General features: G+C 46.4%; 1 long non-coding RNA gene and 1 other non-coding gene across 2 annotated transcripts; one reads left to right on the top strand and one right to left on the bottom strand.

Moving 5' to 3' along the window:
- Positions 1-420: 420 nt before the first annotated feature.
- On the bottom strand, positions 421-16,591 carry LOC144288685 (uncharacterized). The gene is made up of 3 exons (XR_013356657.1): positions 16,057-16,591; positions 12,039-12,237; positions 421-3,015 (listed from the first exon to the last, which is right to left on the bottom strand). It is a non-coding gene; the product is annotated as an uncharacterized LOC144288685 (long non-coding RNA).
- LOC144289266 (U6 spliceosomal RNA) lies at positions 2,470-2,577 on the top strand. Its single transcript, XR_013357242.1, has one exon. It is a non-coding gene; the product is annotated as a U6 spliceosomal RNA (small nuclear RNA).

The raw sequence follows: 16,591 nt of genomic DNA, 5'->3' as shown, positions 1-16,591 counted from the left end.
GGTGGACAGACGTGCGGACGCTGCCGCGGGAGACAGGCGGGGCGGGGCGAGCACGGTGAGCTCCCCAAACCCCAGAAACTGCGGGATCCGGGGTCCGGCCGAGGCCCGGGCGTGGCGAGGAGGCCTCCCCGGGGCGGGCACGGCGGCCGCGGCCTCCTGCGTCCCTCGCCCCAGGGCCGCGGCGGGGTCGGCCAGATGGAAAGGGGGGCAGTGATCCGCCTCCCCCCGGCTGGGTTCCGGCTCGGCTCTGCGACTCACCCAGCGGCGTCCCGGGCAGAGTCGTGAGCTCCTGTCCGCCCTGGAAGGTTCCTGGGGCCACGGTAACCTTACCCCACAGGATAGGATCGAATGAGATCCTTTTTACTCCGTGAACGCATCTGTGATATCCACCTACTCCATGACGTGCACTGCACTAGGCTCTTTTAAAAATATTTCTCTTTTTATTCGCGTCTTTTGGGGGCAAATTTTATTGAAATATTATGTACAAAGAAGTGCATAAGAATCAACAAAATATCACAAAGTGAACACACCCGTGTCATCAGCAGCAGATCGAGAAACAGAACATAGCCAGCATCTCACAACCCCCCAAGGGGAGCTGGGGATCCTGACATTTAACACCAACAAATAGTTCTTTTCATTCAACAAGTAATTGTTGCCTAATTGATGCCGGAAGGGCATGGTACACCACCAATGAAGTGCTATTAATAAGAGGCTCCATTATCTAAGTTAGTTGCTACTGAGCCAGAATGGGATTTGTCTGAGTACTTGCTTTTTCTGGATCTTTCCAAGGGACTGAAGGCTTGGGTTCTCACCCCCCACCCCTTCACAGAACAGCTAGGCACCTCCTGTGATCGCTGGGGTTCCTCTGTGAAATGAAGATCTTTCACTCTGAGGACCCTTCCTTCTGTGACTAGTGAGAATGGTTAAATATTATTCAAAAAATCCTAGGACAGATTGGAAGCATGGTCTGTTACAGTATTTCTTATTTCTAAAGCCAATATTATTAATAAATTTATAATAATGACAACACATGTTTGAAGGTGAATGTCTTTAGTCTGAGGCTTCTCATAAATGCGGGGCCTGAGGCTTATCATAAAACCTCAAAGGGGTTCTATGACTAAATAACAACTGGAGATTTCTTTAGAAATCCTCAGAGAAGAGTGTTTCTAGCCCGTGGCACTAGAATCTTCCTAGTGAACAATCCCTCAAGTACCACGGGGTGGGAGATTAGAATGGCCCACCTTCATTGTTACCATGTAATGCCATGAGTTCCACCCTAAAAATTGTTAACAATGGGAAGCATGGATTCTAAGTTTTTCTCCTACATGTTCATTTCCTGTTAGACAGGGTGATGGGTAAAGGTCCATCCTGTTTTCCTGGGCTGCCTGGTCTGGGGATGCATCAAGACAGTGCCTAGGAAAATCGGTTCAAACATCAGAAATCTTTATCCCGTAGAACTGAGTCCTTCATGACACCAGCTCCTTCCCAGAGGAGTTAGATGTCCTCAGCACAGAAGCAGCATCAGGTATGGAGAAAATGATGGACTGACAATTCCTTACACACAAGTGGAGATTGACAAGGCATGGACCATTTCTTCATCTGTTTGGTGGACTTACCATGAACGCTTTCCTGGGTTTTGTTTTTGTGATCATGGAAGGGTATGAAATACAAAGGTCTTTTGTTGATTTTGAAGGTGACTCTGGCTTTAGCTCTAGAGTCACACAAACTTACATTTGAGCCCCGCCCCTCTGCCACTTACTTGCTTTGTGACCTTGGGCAAGTCTGTTCGTATTTCTAAACTTCAGTGTTCTCAAAAAATGTATATAAATAGTATTACCTGAGTAGCCCATGGGAAGTTTAAGTTCTATGATGCAAATAAAGCACTTAGCCAGTGCTTAGAGCACTGTAGGTGAAATAATAGTTAGCTTTAACTCTATATTATCAATATTGTTCTGTGATATAATTCTTTTTTAAAAAGATTTTTAAAAATTTATTTATTCAGGAGAGACACAGAGAGAGGCAGAGACATAGGCAGAGGGAGAAGCAGGCTTCATGCAGGGAGCTTGACTCAGGACTCGATTCCGGGACCCCAGGATCATGCCTTGGGCCAAAGGCAGATGTTCAACCACTGAACCACCCAGGGGCCCCATGTTCTGTGATATAATTATAGACATGACAGAAATCATTCTGCTTTGACAGGTGATAAAACGGAGAGTATTGAACTACTAACATATGCTATATCATGGATAAATCTCAAAAATTATGCCAAGTGAAAGAAGTTAGACAGAAGAGACCACCTATTGTATGATTCTATGTATCTAAAATGACCAGAAAAGGCGAATTTATAACAACAGAAAGTAGATTAGTGGTTGCCAGAAGCTGGAGGTGGGAAAGATGAGCTGTAAAAGGGCAAAAGGGGTCCAATGGTAGGGAGGGGGGGATGAAAATGATCTTAGACTGATTTATTCTGTGCTTGCTTCAGCAGCACATATATTGAAATTGGAATGATATGGAGAAGGTTAGCATTGGCTCCTGCTGAAGGATGACATGCAAATTCATAAAGTGTTCCATATTTTTTAAAAAAATGATTTATTTTCATGATCACACCACTTTGTAAATAACTGAAAATCGTTGGGTTGTATACCCCAAATAAGTGAGTTTTATGATATATAAAATATATGTGAATATGGTTGTTTTAAAAACTCAGAAACTATCACAGAAGAAGAACAGACTCCAGGTTTTCCATTAGGTATTCTTGAGACTATGGTACAGTCATTTGCAACCCATTAGATGGGAGAGAGAAGGCAAACAGCAGGGGAGGAGCTACTGTTAGAATCTTCAGGAAAGGGACTCCTGGATGGCTCAGCGGTTGAGCATCTGCCTTCGGTTCAGGACGTGATCCTGGAGTTCTGGGATCGAGTCCCGCATCAGGCACCTTCATGGAGCCTGCTTCTCCTCTCTCCGCTTGTGTCGCTGCCTCTCTCTGTGTGTCTCTCATGAATAAATAAATAAAATCTAAAAAAAAAAAAAAAAAAGGAATCTCCAGGAAACAAGGGATAGAACTGAGACAATTGGAGAATGCAGAAATGACAGTATCTTGAGGGGAGAATGGGGCAAGAATAAAGTTTTTGGGGGGTTGTAAGAGAGTAAGTGGTAATGGTGACTGTTATTGAACTTTCAATATTCTAAAAAGCTTTATATTCTTGGGGCCCCTGGCTGGCTCAGTCAGGAGAATATGCAGCTCTTGATCTCAGGGTCCTGAGTTCAAGCTCCATGTTGGGCATGGAGCCTACTTAAAATAAAAATAAATAAATAGGAGCACCTGGGTGGCTCAGTTGGTTGAGAGTTGGACTCTGGTTTTGGCTCCTAGGTTTTGATCTCAGAGTTCTGAGATCCAGTGGAGCGGGGCTTCCTGCTCAGTGGGGAGTCTGCTTGAGATTCTCCTTCTCCCTCTGCCCCTCCCCTGCTCATACACACACTCTCTCAAATAAATAAATCTGGGACACCTGGGTGGCTCAGTGGTTGAGTGTCTGCCTTCGGCTCAGGTCGTGATCCCAGTTCAGGGATCGAGTGCCACATCGAGCTCCCTGCAAGGAGCCTGCTTCTCCCTCTGCCTGTGTCTCTGCCTCTCTCATGAATAAATAAATAAAATTTAAAAAATAAATTGCATAACATCTTATAAAATACGTAGTGTTATCTCCATTTCAGAGGTCATAAACTGAAGCACAGAAGAGTTTAAATAACTTGACCAAAATCATAAGCTAATACATGGCAATCAGGATCGGAACCCAGGTATTTTGTTCCAGAACACTTGCATTTTACAGTGATGCTACTAATGCATATGAAAAGGAGGAGAGTGACATCAAGGGTCTGAGCAAAAACTGAGTTATATGTATGATCCTGGAATATTCTGAGGCTTTGCCTGAGGAAATATGATTTTTTAAAAAAGATTTTATTTATTTATGAGAGACACAGAGACAGAGAAAGAGGCAGAGACACAGGCAGAGGGAAAAGCAGGTTCCACACAGGGAACCTCATGTGGGACTCAATCCCGAGTCTCCAGGATCACACCCTGGGCTGAAGGCAATACTAAACTGCTTGAGCCACTGGGGCTGCCCACGATGTAGTTTTATGTGTAATAAAGAACCCTATCAAAAAAAAAAAAAAACCCTATCGGACACTTAGGTGAGAGTGAACCCAACTCAGTTTATTGCTGCTGGGTGCCATTTTTCTATATAAATATTTTAAAATGCCAGACGAGCCCTTCATTTCTGCATGTTTGAAGTGTGGCCATGCTTATTTCCCATAGTATGAATTGAGCTCATGTTTCTGAGACGACGTTCAGGCTAGCTTAAACAATCCCAGAATCCCAGCCCATAGTGCAGGTCACATTCCCCTTCCTAGCCTCTTTCACAGTGACCCTCCTTCAGCCAAGAGTGCCTTTCCCACTCCAGTTCCCGTCCCTGAAAATCCTGTTCAACTTTTCAGTGGTATTTCCTTCAGAGTGTAATGCCTTTCTGCCTTCCTGGATTAAAAAGAAACAAAAACCGTGTTTTAAAGATCTCTCCTGGTTGGCTGCATTGAGAGAGAATATGTGCCACATCCACACAAAACTTGAGAAGTAATGAATTAAAAATTGCAATGCTTTCAAGTCCCCCTCCCCCCCAAGACTGCACCTAATCTTTCTGTTTGAATAGTGTGAATAGATAAAGTGGAAGGAATATTCTCACTTCTTTCATTCTTTGGGTTTAAAGGATCTAAAAAAACTATTTGCACACATTAAATAGGCAATTTGTAAGTGGATACTGTACAGGGATGAGAAGAATTTGAAGGGAAAGTTAACATAGTAATGGAAAGATCAGAGAAGAGTGGACAAGTGATAACCATCTGGTGGTCTTGGGATGGAAAGGGGTATGATTTTTTAAAAAATCTTTATTGTTTTTGGTGTGTGGGAAATACAAAATTAATGCATGCTTATTTTAAAAGAAATCAAACTTTGAAGAAATATATAGTGTAGGAAGTTAATGCTCCACATTCCCTCCTCTCAGGATCACCCCAAAGATAAACAATGTAACAGTTAGGTAGACATTTCTCCAGATGTATGTACATGTAAAATATACATATATTTCCTGTATAATCATCCATGAAATAAGTCACTAATCCTATCCGAGTGAGTTGTAGACATTTACTCACAATTTGTTTCTGCATTTTAACGAATATGGAGTCCTACCATATCTACTGTCTTTTATAATCCACTTTCTTTTTCATTTAATGTAAGCTTAGATCTGTTTGCCTGTGAGCTTGTCTTTTACATACAGTATTTCTTGATATGTGTACTCATTATATATTCAGCCAATTTATTTCTCTATTGATGAATAGTCAGGTTCCACTTTTTCATTATCACTAAAATGGCATTGTAAATCTTTTTGAAAGCATTGTGTAGGAAAATCTTCAAAAAGTGAGATTGTGGGGACAAACGAAATAATAACTAAATTCATAAATGTCAAAATTGTTCCAAAGAGGTTTTATCTGGTTGGTTGTTGTTGTTTACGTTTCACCAATAGAGTGAGGCTAACAGTGTCCTTGAATGTTGTCATCCGTCTTCAAAGTTCTTCTGGACAAACTGAATTATATAGAAAATAGGTTTCTTGGGCAGCCCGGGGGGCTTAGCGGTTTAGCGCCGCCTTCAGCCCAGGGCATGATCCTGGAGACCCGGGATCGAGTCCCACGTCGGGCTCCCTGCGTGGAGCCTGCTTCTCCCTCTGCCTGGGTCTCTGCAACCCCCTCTGTGTCTCTCATAAATAAATAAAATCTTAAAAAAAGAAAATAGGTTTCTTTATTTGTGTGTTTTTAATATTTTACTTATTTATTCATGAGAGACACACAGAGAGAGGAGCAGAGACCCAGGCAGAGGGAGAAGCAGGCTCTGTGCAGGGATCCCGACGTGGGACTCGATCCCGGGTCCCCAGGATCACACTCTGGGCTGAAGGCGGCGCTAAACCGCCAAGCCACCCGGGGATTCCAGGTTTCTTTATTTGAACTTGACAGAGCATCATCTCCCCTTTGGGCTTGGCTGAAAATAGATGAGCGGCCTTCGAAGGGCACACGAGCGTCAGGGAGCGCCAGTGTGTGTCCGAGCAAGGGGCAGGTGAGCAAGCGGGGCAGGTGAGCACTCCGCGGGTCGGGGTGCCTGCAGGGCTCCCCACGACTCCCAGGGGCCAGGATGCAGCCGCTCGGAGCCCGAGGCTTTCGCAGCAGATGGAGAATCCATTTTTAAGCTCAGGCAGCAAAGGGCCCGAGGATCGAATTTCCTCCCCACAAGTCCGTCGGGTTGGTTTCGGGGCCCTCCCCGGCCTCGGCGCAGGCTCCGGGCCCCGCCGCCGCCCCCCCGCGACTGAGAGCCCCGCCCGCCGCCCCGCAGCCGCGGCCGCGCGCCCGGGGGTTGGTCCGTGAGCGCTGCCGGGGCGCCCGGAGCCGCCGGGTTCGCTGGCCCCGCGCCGCCGCGCACCTGCCCGCAGCCGGGGTTCCGACGCGCATCCCCGCGCCTCTCGGGTTTGGGGCACCCAGGGAGCAGGGGACCCACAGCCGAAGCCTGAGCGCCGCGGGCTCGGTCCCTGCCGGCAACGCACTCCTTTCCTGCCTGCCCACCTTTCAGTGGAGAGTAAGTCCCACCGGTGGCAAAAGGAAACTAGACCCAGGCTGACCTCTGCCGTTTAGGGTGGGCTGGGGTAGGAGCGGTAGAGCTTTGGGGCTCAGACCAGCCAGCCCACCGTTGGCCAGAGTTATCTGTGTTCTTCACGTATGGGATATTCCCCCCTCCCAGGTCCCCACCTAGTCAAACTCTTCCTTGGGTCAGTGGACTGCAGAAGACTCGGCAATTGGCCTAATAGACCATTTCTGGCCTAGAGCTGTTGGCCAATCCCGAATTTTAAAACAATTCAAATCAGCTGCCAACATGCAAAACAAAAACAAAACAAAACAAAACAAAACAAAACCAACCAACCAACCAACCAAACAACCAAACAAACAAAAACCAAAACAAAACTAGAGGCTTTAGTTTGTGTCCCAGCTGGAGTCACAGAATGCCATAATGGGGGCATGCCAGAAAACAAATCCTTTTGGCTTCCTCTGATACCCAAAGCTGTGAATTGGCTAAGGTCTCCCACTGGGTAGCAGACTTGGGATCCGTAATCTATTCACAGAAGAGTCAAGTGACTAGTGCAAGGTCACCCAGACAGGCAATGGCAGGGGCAGGTTTTTTTGTTTGTTTGTTTTGTTTTTTTAAATTTTATTTATTCATTCATGAGAGAGAGAGAGAGAGAGACTGGCAGAGATACAGGCAGAGGGAAGCAGGCTCCATGCAGGGAGCCCGACATGGGACTGGATCCTAGGTCTCCAGGATCACGCCCTGGGCTGAGGGCTGCGCCAAACCGCTGAGCCACCCAGGCTGCCCCCAGGGGCAGGTTTAGAGCCGGCTTTCCTGACCACTTTTCTTGGCTGCCTGGGGCCTCAAGACAGCACAGCCATTGGCCAAAGATGTTGCACATGACTCTGACCTAGACTAGAGCTTTTGACCTAGTAGTCATTGGTCAGACCAGCCAAACTTCCCTTGCCTCCAACTACACTTATAGAATGGAGAGAATCCATAAGGCCTGGCATGTGTCTTAGTTTCAGCTCTCAGGTACTAGGTTCTTATATAAGAGACTTTAGAGACCCATGGGCAGCTGTTCTTCATCCTTATGCACAGCCTGAAAATAGACCTGGCCAGTACTATGGCAATTATATTTGAACATGCTCATGTGACCCCACGGGAAATTGGTGTACCTAGTCATCAGGGAATTTCCCCAAACCTTCAAACCTACCACCTGCAGGGTAGATGGAAACCAGAAAAGTAATGGCCATATCATATGGCCAGCCTTGTCATAATTCTGAGTTTTGTCCTCCATTTTTCAGCAGGGAGCCAGAAAGAACTGGCTAGACTTGCAGAGGGTTCACAGTGCTGGAGACTCCCTATCGTAAAACCAGTACAAGGAAACACAGTGGATGGAAAATGAGTTGTTAGAGATAATAAGTGGTGTGGGAAAGGAGAAATACTTCTGAAATGGCTTCTTATTTTACTTAGGGGCATTTCCCACCCAAGGCTAAAGCATGTAAAATAGGCCAGAGATCCTGATGTTTCTCCATCAAGGAAATAAAAGTTTGAAGCATTTATGTTAAGTTAGCATATGGAATATCTATCCATAACTGCATTAGCTCTTCAGGCATATCCTCTTACCCCCCTAGCAGTAAATGAACAGCTTACCAAAGCAACATTTTGTGTGTGTGTGTGTGTGTGTGTGTGTGTGAGAGAGAGAGAGAGAGAGAGAGAGACTCAGTTTGGATTTAAAAACAAGAAGGCTTAACAATACCTACTCTATATGAAATTACCACCCCATTTTAATAAGGTCCAAGTTGTTTAATGGCTCATTTAAAGTCTCACAGCAAATTGAGAACAGAATAAAAACAGAAAGAGTTGGCTGTTTTTCTGAATTGGTCTTCAGAGAAAGGCTTGCTCATTTTCATTCTATCTCTAGAGAAACTTCTCATTTGCCTTCTTCATAACCTTTCAACAATATCTCACTTAGATATTATTACTGTGCAGGTAAAATAATTTTTAAAAAATATTTTTTATTTATTTCTTTGAGAGAGAGAGCAAGGACAAGCAGGTGGGAGGGGCAGGAGGAAAGGGAGAAGCAGGTTCCCAGTGGAGCAGGGAGCCTGATGGAGGGCTCCATCCCAGGACCTTAAGATCATGACCTGAGCCGAAGGCAGATGCTTAAGGAATTGAGCCACCCAGGTGCCCCCCAAAATTTTAAGTGGCATAATGTATACATAAAACATAATTAGTTCGTTGGTTATGCTTTAGCAACTTTTTCCTTGGTTCACTGCCTGCCCAGAAAAAACGTTTAGTATTGACTGAGGTTCTACAAAGATGTTATATAACTTGTCAGTGGAAAATACCACACACACACACACACACACACACACACACACACACCACTGTATCACCACCTAGAACAACTTGGGAAATCTACTTTTTTTTATAGGCCTTTCTCTTTTTTTCCCTCTCGATCTTTTTAAAGATTATTTATTTATTTACTTGAGAGAGAGAGAGCCAGAGAGAGTGCATGAGCAGGGAGGTTGGGGAGAGGGAGAAACAGGTTCCTTGTGGAGCAGGGAGCCCCCATGTGGGGCTCAATCCAGGACCCTGAAATCAGGACCTGAGCTGAAGGCCAATGCTTAACCAACCCAGGCACCCCTCTTTATTGATCTTTTTAATTCAGAAAATGTGACTCCTATGATTCCCGTTCTCTTGTAGGCCTTTGGTCTTTTTTGTGTGGTGCTCCAGAGAGTCAGGCTTCTTCCACTTTGTTGCTGTGCCATACCTAGGTCTAGGATGTCAGGACACAAGCCGCGGGCAGCCGGACAGAGGAACGATAAAGGAGACTGTGCAAAGGGCTTACATATTTCTGTTTCATGAGGAAGGTGCCTGGAAGCAGCTATATGACATTTCTGCTGATATTTGGTCTGCTGAATTTAGTCCTAAGCCTACTCCTAGTTGCAGGAGAGGCAGACTTTAGACTTGAAAGCCATGTGGACAACTGAAGTTTGGATGCTCTTTCGTCATGAAAGAAGGGGAGGCAGCTGTTTCTGTTGCAGTAACTCTGTTACCAAGTGACTAGCACAGTGTAGGGCACATAGTAGGATGGCAGTAAATATTATTTCAATTTAGTCAAACCAAAATGTTCTTTGGGGGTTTCTGGGACCTTCGCCAGGAAGATTAATAACCTCAGAATCTTCTGCTGGGCACAGAGACAAGAAGCAGGGAGTAGAAGCTAGTGAGGATTCAGGTAATTTTGCTTTCCAAATTTGCTATACCTTTAAGTCAGCCTTCTGGAGAAAGGAGAAATCCTTGTAATGTATTCTTTCCATCTCCCAAAGTTCCGTGAAAAACTGCCCAACATGGTGTCTTCCTCTCATTGCTTATACTATTCACAACCCATAGATACTGAAGAAAGTCCCACATCACCAAAACATTCTCTCTTTCCTCAAAATATAAAAGAGAGGGGCGGGAATCATTCTCATTTGGCAATTTACAATATTTGTGGCATTAAGCCAGTGACATTACTGTAAGGCACTGGGCAGTATGCTCCTCGGTTAAGCCTGTGAAGGAAATGAGAAATCGTGGAAGTCTTCTCATCTCCTGCTCTCCTCATTTCCTCAATCCTGTCTCCAGCCTCCCTCTCACCATTTCCTACAATACTGGTAAAGTGCTGATGTGTCACTAAGGACTGAGCAGGTGTTGGCTTACCAAGTGGCTCCTCCCAGAGGGTGTACTACTTAATGAGCAGAAGAAAACCTTTATGTGTTCAAAGGTTAAAAGCTAAAATAACAATAGGGCTCCATTTGGGGCCATAACTATGTGAAGAAGGTGAGGCAGCTTACTCACATTCATTTTACACGGGAGTAAACAGGAGTTCCTGAAGGTTGAGTAGCTCGTCCAAGCCCACTAGCGGTGGAGCCAGTATTGAAACCCTAAATACAGGTTGCAACCTACTGGTTGCAGAGGATTCTTGCTTCACTTATCTTCCCTTCATTCCACAAACTCAGAGAACTCTCTGAGGCTCACATTCAGGGAAGTAACACACCACAGTAATAATAGTTAACATTTATTGAGCTTAGTATATGCTAGGTACTCTTTTAAGTGCTTTATATGTACTAACTCATTTTGTTGTCCTATGGCCCCATTTTACAGCTGAGGCAACAGAGGCTCTCTCTCAGAAGTTGACTAACTTGTCCAACATCACACAGCATAGTGAGTGGCAGAGTTGGAATTAGAACTCAAACAATCTAACTTGAGTCTGTACATTTAACTCTTATACTAAACTGCCCCTACATTTGTTATGATTTATGGATCATCTGGCTATACCTTTAAACTACCATAAAGGGGCAGCCCGGGTGGCTCAGTGGTTTAGCACTGCCTTCAGCCCAGGGCGTGATCCTGGAGACCCAGGATCGGGTCCCACGTCAGGTACCCTGCATGGAGCCTGCTTCTCCTGCTTCTGTTTCTGCCTCTCTCTCTCTCTCTCCCTCTCTGCCTCTCTCTGTCTCTCATGAATAAATAAATTTTTTAAAAATTAAAAAAAAAACTACCATAAAGGAAAAATTCTATTAGCACATGAGGCATGTTTTGATTTTCTTCTCATTACCTTAGATCTCTGTGGATGGAGTTACAGAAAGGACGCAGGATCCTGGATGCCATCTATGATGGTGCTACAAATATGCCAGCCAGATAATTCTTTACCTCATTATGCACCTACCATCTGCATATTTGTTGAACTCCAACAAATGCACGGATGCACTGTGGTTATTTATTCCTGGGAAATGTTACTGGTAAAATGTTGATGAGAGTGTAGGGAGAGGGGCACAAACGTATTATTGGTTCTCTGGGCACCATTCCCCTGCATGTTACATTCACTGCTGATTCTCACTGACCAAGGGTACACTATTGAGAAAGGAAAATCACAGACATAGTAGGTGAGGTAGAGGCACTGCCACAGTGGGACAAGAGGGAATTTGCATTCACTGAGTACTCATCATAGGCCAGGAACTGTTCTAGGCTTTTCCTTTTTTTTTTTTTTTTTTTTTTTAAGATTAAGATTTTATTTATTTACTTGACAGAAAGAGAGAAAGAGAGAGAGGGAGAAGCAGATTCCCTGCTGAGCATGGAGCCCAATGTGGAGCTCCATCCTAGGACCCTGAGATCATGACCTGAGCCAAAGGCAGACACTTAACCAGCTGAGCCACCCAAGTGCTCCATGTGCTAGGCCTTTTCCATTTCACATCTCATCAAATCTTCAGAACAGCGCTGAGAGGCAGGCAGCTGTATCTTAGATCGGATATCTTGCAGCTTTGGTCTGCTCAAGGTCACTGGCTAGTAAGTACCAGAGTGGGGGTCCAAGCTCATGTCTGTCTGGCTTCCAAGTGCATGCTCTTACCTTGTCACCATTTGTCTTTGAAGTATAAGAAATCTTGGCTGGGCAAATTTGAGAGCACTCTTCCACCACCAATTCTGTTCTCATAGCAGCTGCAGATTGTCCTCTATCTTCCCAAAAATCCCTGGGATCTGTTTCTCTCCATCCTGGACTCAAAATCCAGGCCTCACTGCACAGCAGACCAGCTCCTTGCTGCTCCTTTCTGCTGGATCAGAAGATATCAGAATTTGCATCCATAGGGAAAAGTGGATTCATAGCTATTGGAAGGTAAGCTGTATATTTACAAGCCTGGGTTTTCCTTTGGCTCTCATTCACTTACCTGTGTAACCTCAGATCAGTTGCTTAACCTCCTTATGCCTCAGTTTCTTCACCTATGAAGTGGGGAGCCCTATGCTCCCCTCTGAGGATTGTTGTGAGACATAAGAAAGAAAGTGTACCTATCATGCTCTTACCTTAGAGCATGAGCACATGAACTTCTCCATTTTCCACTGTGTATATTGGGGAGAAAAATGGGAGTTGTGATGGAAGAAAGGAATAGAAAGAAAACTGGTCCATTTTTGGAGGTAATCTGACTCTTCAGGTGCTGACAGGCCATATTTAAGATGAAAATCATGGCCTGACTATTGACACTTGTGAAAGTACAGACCCCTTCCTCAGGGCCGAAGACCAGGGCAGAGTTACATCCTGGATCTGGGTTCCTTTGGCCCTTTCCATGCCTATTTTTTTTTATTTATTTATTTATTTATTTATTTATTTATTTATTTATTTATTTATTTTCATGCCTATTTTTAAAACAGTGACCTTTCTTTCCTCTTCTAATTCTTTCCAAGAACAGAAAGGCTGACTCTAGAATAATTATGAAAACATTCCAAAGTTGACATATTGCCAATAATAGAAGTTATGAAACAACTGTAAGTCCATTATAATAAGAAGTTGCATTAATAGCACAGTATGTTTTGAATACTTATAAATTATTTCCTTTGTCGGTACTGCCAGGCTTTAAGGATGGGCCAGGGAGTAAGAATGATTCATTCATTCATTCTGCAGGATTCTCTCAAAGTCCACTCTTGCCTGTGAGAAGTCTGAGGCTTTGATCCTTACTGTGGCTCTGTGACCTTGGTCAAGTCCTCTGAACTCTCCAAATCCTGGCTTCCTCCACTAGAAACTGGAAAGAACAACTCTGACCTCTGCCACCTCCTTAGGGATGGTAGGAGGAGCAAACCAAATGCTGGATGGAGAAGTCCTTTGGAGCATCCTAAGCTAATGGAGACATGTCAAGGATTAATATGATGATACATGAATATGTGTCTAAAGTGAGATGAAAGAAAAATGAGAAACAAAGACAAAGATGTCAAAAGGAGTAACAGTGCTCCTTGCTTTGCAATTCATTAGCTGGGTGATCTGGGCAGAGGCACTTAACCCCTCTGGGTCCTGGTTTCCTATCCATAAAATGGGGATTATATTAATAGTTATTCTTCCTATTACACGGAACTATTTTATCAAATGGAAGCAGTGACTGAAAATGTTACCTGTGGGAAAAGACCAACTGTTAATTATTTTTAATACTACTGGTAGTAATGCCTGGTGAAATTCTTATTAAGTAGAATAGGAGCCTGGCCTATGGCTTCACACTACTGGGATTCAAATATTACCTCTGCCACTAGCAGGCCATGTGATCTTGAGTAGCATTTAACCCATCTTTGACTTAGTTTCTCCATCTTACTTTACAGAGCTGTAGGGATTAAGTGATATAATGCATGTAAAACATTTAAATAGCACTCTATACACAGAAGATCTTGATAGCTACCTTTATTGGGTATTTTTGGTAGCACCGTGGCCTCACACTGCCTACTTTATTTTTTTTTTAATTTTTATTTATTTATGATAGTCACACACAGAGAGAGAGAGAGGCAGAGACACAGGCAGAGGGAGATGCAGGCTCCATGTACCAGGAGCCCGACATGGGATTCGATCCCGGGTCTCCAGGATCACGCCCTGGGCCAAAGGCAGGTGCTAAACCACTGCACCACCCAGGGATCCCCTTACTTTATAATATTAGCTATACATTTAGCCTATTAAATAGCATCCCAGAATATGTCTGATACTAGGAAAGTCTGACTGAATGAAAACACATCTATATCAATAGCTACAAGGCTCAGGCTTTTTTGGCTCCTACTAAAGCAGCTTGCTTTTAACCAGCCACCAACAAATGGCTCAATCACCATCTTGAGATATCCACAATAAAGATACTTGTGTATCTCGAGCTGGTGCTGGGTCCTTTGGGTCCCTGCCCATAGTCTTTGAGGGACACCCCAAGAAAGTCTATTTCTGTGCCTCAATTTCCTTGTCCCCAGTTACTCCCAAGGCCCTTCTTTCCATTCCATTTGTTCTCTATCAGGATGCATACCCAAACATGGAAGGGTTGCTCTTTTCCCCTCTGTAGCCAGTGAACCAATCACAACTTGGCCTCTGACTCCCTTTTGTGAGAGAAATCTCTGAGTAGGGCAGGTTTTCCACTCTGTTCCAACTCCTGCAGTTACAAAGCAGTTTCTGATCTGCAACCAGGGGAGCCATGGACTTAGGCAGTGGATAAATGAGAATATGAGTGAGGAGCTAAATTAGATAATGACATCATTAGGTGATAATGACATCATTAGGTAATGAGTTAATGCACAAAGAGATACATGGAGGCAGTAAGATGGAAAGAACAAGAGTGAATAAAGAGAGGCATAAAGTTCTATACTGAGGCAAACAAATATTCCAGGCACAGTGAAAAATCATGGGAACTTAGAAACTAGGCTGATGGAATCCAAAAGGCAGCAGTTCTTAAACTGGAGTGTACACCAAAAATCACTCGGAGGGCTTGTGAAAACAGATTGCTGGTTCCCTCTCCAGAGTTGCTAATTCATTAATACTGCAGTGGGACCTGCAAATTTACATTTCTTACAAGTTCCCAGACGGTACAGGGACTACACTTCAACAAACCCTGCCAAAGGGAATGGGGAACGTTGCTATGTTGTTCATAAAGTGGGCCTCAAAACTAAGTGAGGCTCAAAGTAAAAGCGTTTGAGGACTGTGGAGACAAGGTTGTCTAAGAGGCTCCCCAATGCCTGGGCTTCGTGCCCACGACGAATAGGGTCCACGCATGTGTTGGGGGCGTGATTGATCATCCTGGCTGATCGCGGGCATCCCTACCCCCCCACACACACACACACAAGACCCGTCTTCTATAAGCCTTAAGAGGTTGGGGTCGGGGTTTCAAGCCCCCTCTCAAAGGAGGAAGGTAGCGTATTAGGAGAGCCCCTAGCTCCCTCCAGCCCCTCACCCCCGCATGGTTGGTGACCGGCCCCTAGAAGCCTAGGCCTCGGCCGCGAACCGCCACCCCCCTTCCCGGGGTCCAGCTCGGAAGGGGGGCTTGAGGGCGGGGTGGGGCTCCCTCCCTACGCAGGTAGGCTGCCCTGGGGGAGGGGAACGGAGGCTTCGGGCGGGGCCGCGGGATCCGAGCCAGCGCGGATGCTGGACGCACCGCAGCTTCCGCCTCTGGCGGTCGGCAGTGGGGGGCGCACCGAGACAGCAATTCGGGAGCTACGCTTTGTCCCCGTCGCAGCAAGGGGAGGGAGGGGAGGAGGGCGCAGGAAGGGCCGCGGGGACTGGACTGGAAGGCCGACCGGCTTCAAGGCCGGAAAGGGCCTCTCTGGCGGCTCCAGGCCGCACCTGGCAGGGCCCTGCGGGGGACGGAAGGGACGGAGACTCGTCCGGAGCCAGCCTGGGAGCGCGCCCCAGTCCCGGGCGGGGGACACCGTGTCCTCTGGGCCCACATCCCTCCTGCTCTCCCTTCACTACAGCGGGCTCCTCCTAGCTGGTACCCCACCGTGCGAAGCTCACTGGGGCGGGCGAGCCTCCCTCCCTCCCTCCAGGCCAGGCCTCCGAGCCGGGAACGCAGTCCCTCCACGTCGCGGCGCCCTCCGGCCCTTCCAGTTCTCAGCCACCTTTCCTTGTGCCCCGCTCCTCTGAGACTTACGGTAACAGCCCCGCGCCGCTCCCGCCGACCCTCGGCCGCCGCAGGGGCAGCGCCCGCCAAACCTGGGAAGGGTGGCCCCTGGCCGCGGGTTCCAGTCACACCCAAGGCACCCCGGTTGTCGGCGCTGTTAGGGGACGCCGTCTCGGCCCTGGGCGCGCAGCGCTAACGTCAGAGAGCACCGGGCTTTTGCAGGCTGGACGACTCGGGTTCAAATCCTAGCCGGGCCACTCCCGGGGGGACCCTAGGCACGTTCCGCAACCTTTCTAAGAGTCGGTTTCCCGCTGCACGACGCGAGGAACTGTACCCCCTCGGGGCTCTCTGCGAAGCTCAGTAGGAGGAATGGAACTAGTCCGGGTCAGGAGAGGGCTCTATAAAAATCAGGCCCCAGAACTCCTCACCACGAGGGTTTTTCCATTTCGCGGGAGGGCGAGGCTTAGCCCGCCCAACCGGTTGGACTTCCTCGCCTTGGGGCGGTTCTCCTGCCCCCACCGCGGGACACCGACTCCGTTTGCAGGCCGGCGCCACCGCGTCTCCT

This window comes from Canis aureus, chromosome 18 (assembly GCF_053574225.1).
Source record: "Canis aureus isolate CA01 chromosome 18, VMU_Caureus_v.1.0, whole genome shotgun sequence".
Taxonomy (NCBI): domain Eukaryota; kingdom Metazoa; phylum Chordata; class Mammalia; order Carnivora; family Canidae; genus Canis; species Canis aureus.
Note: the sequence above shows the minus strand (reverse complement) of the source record. Positions and strands in the feature narration are given on the sequence as shown.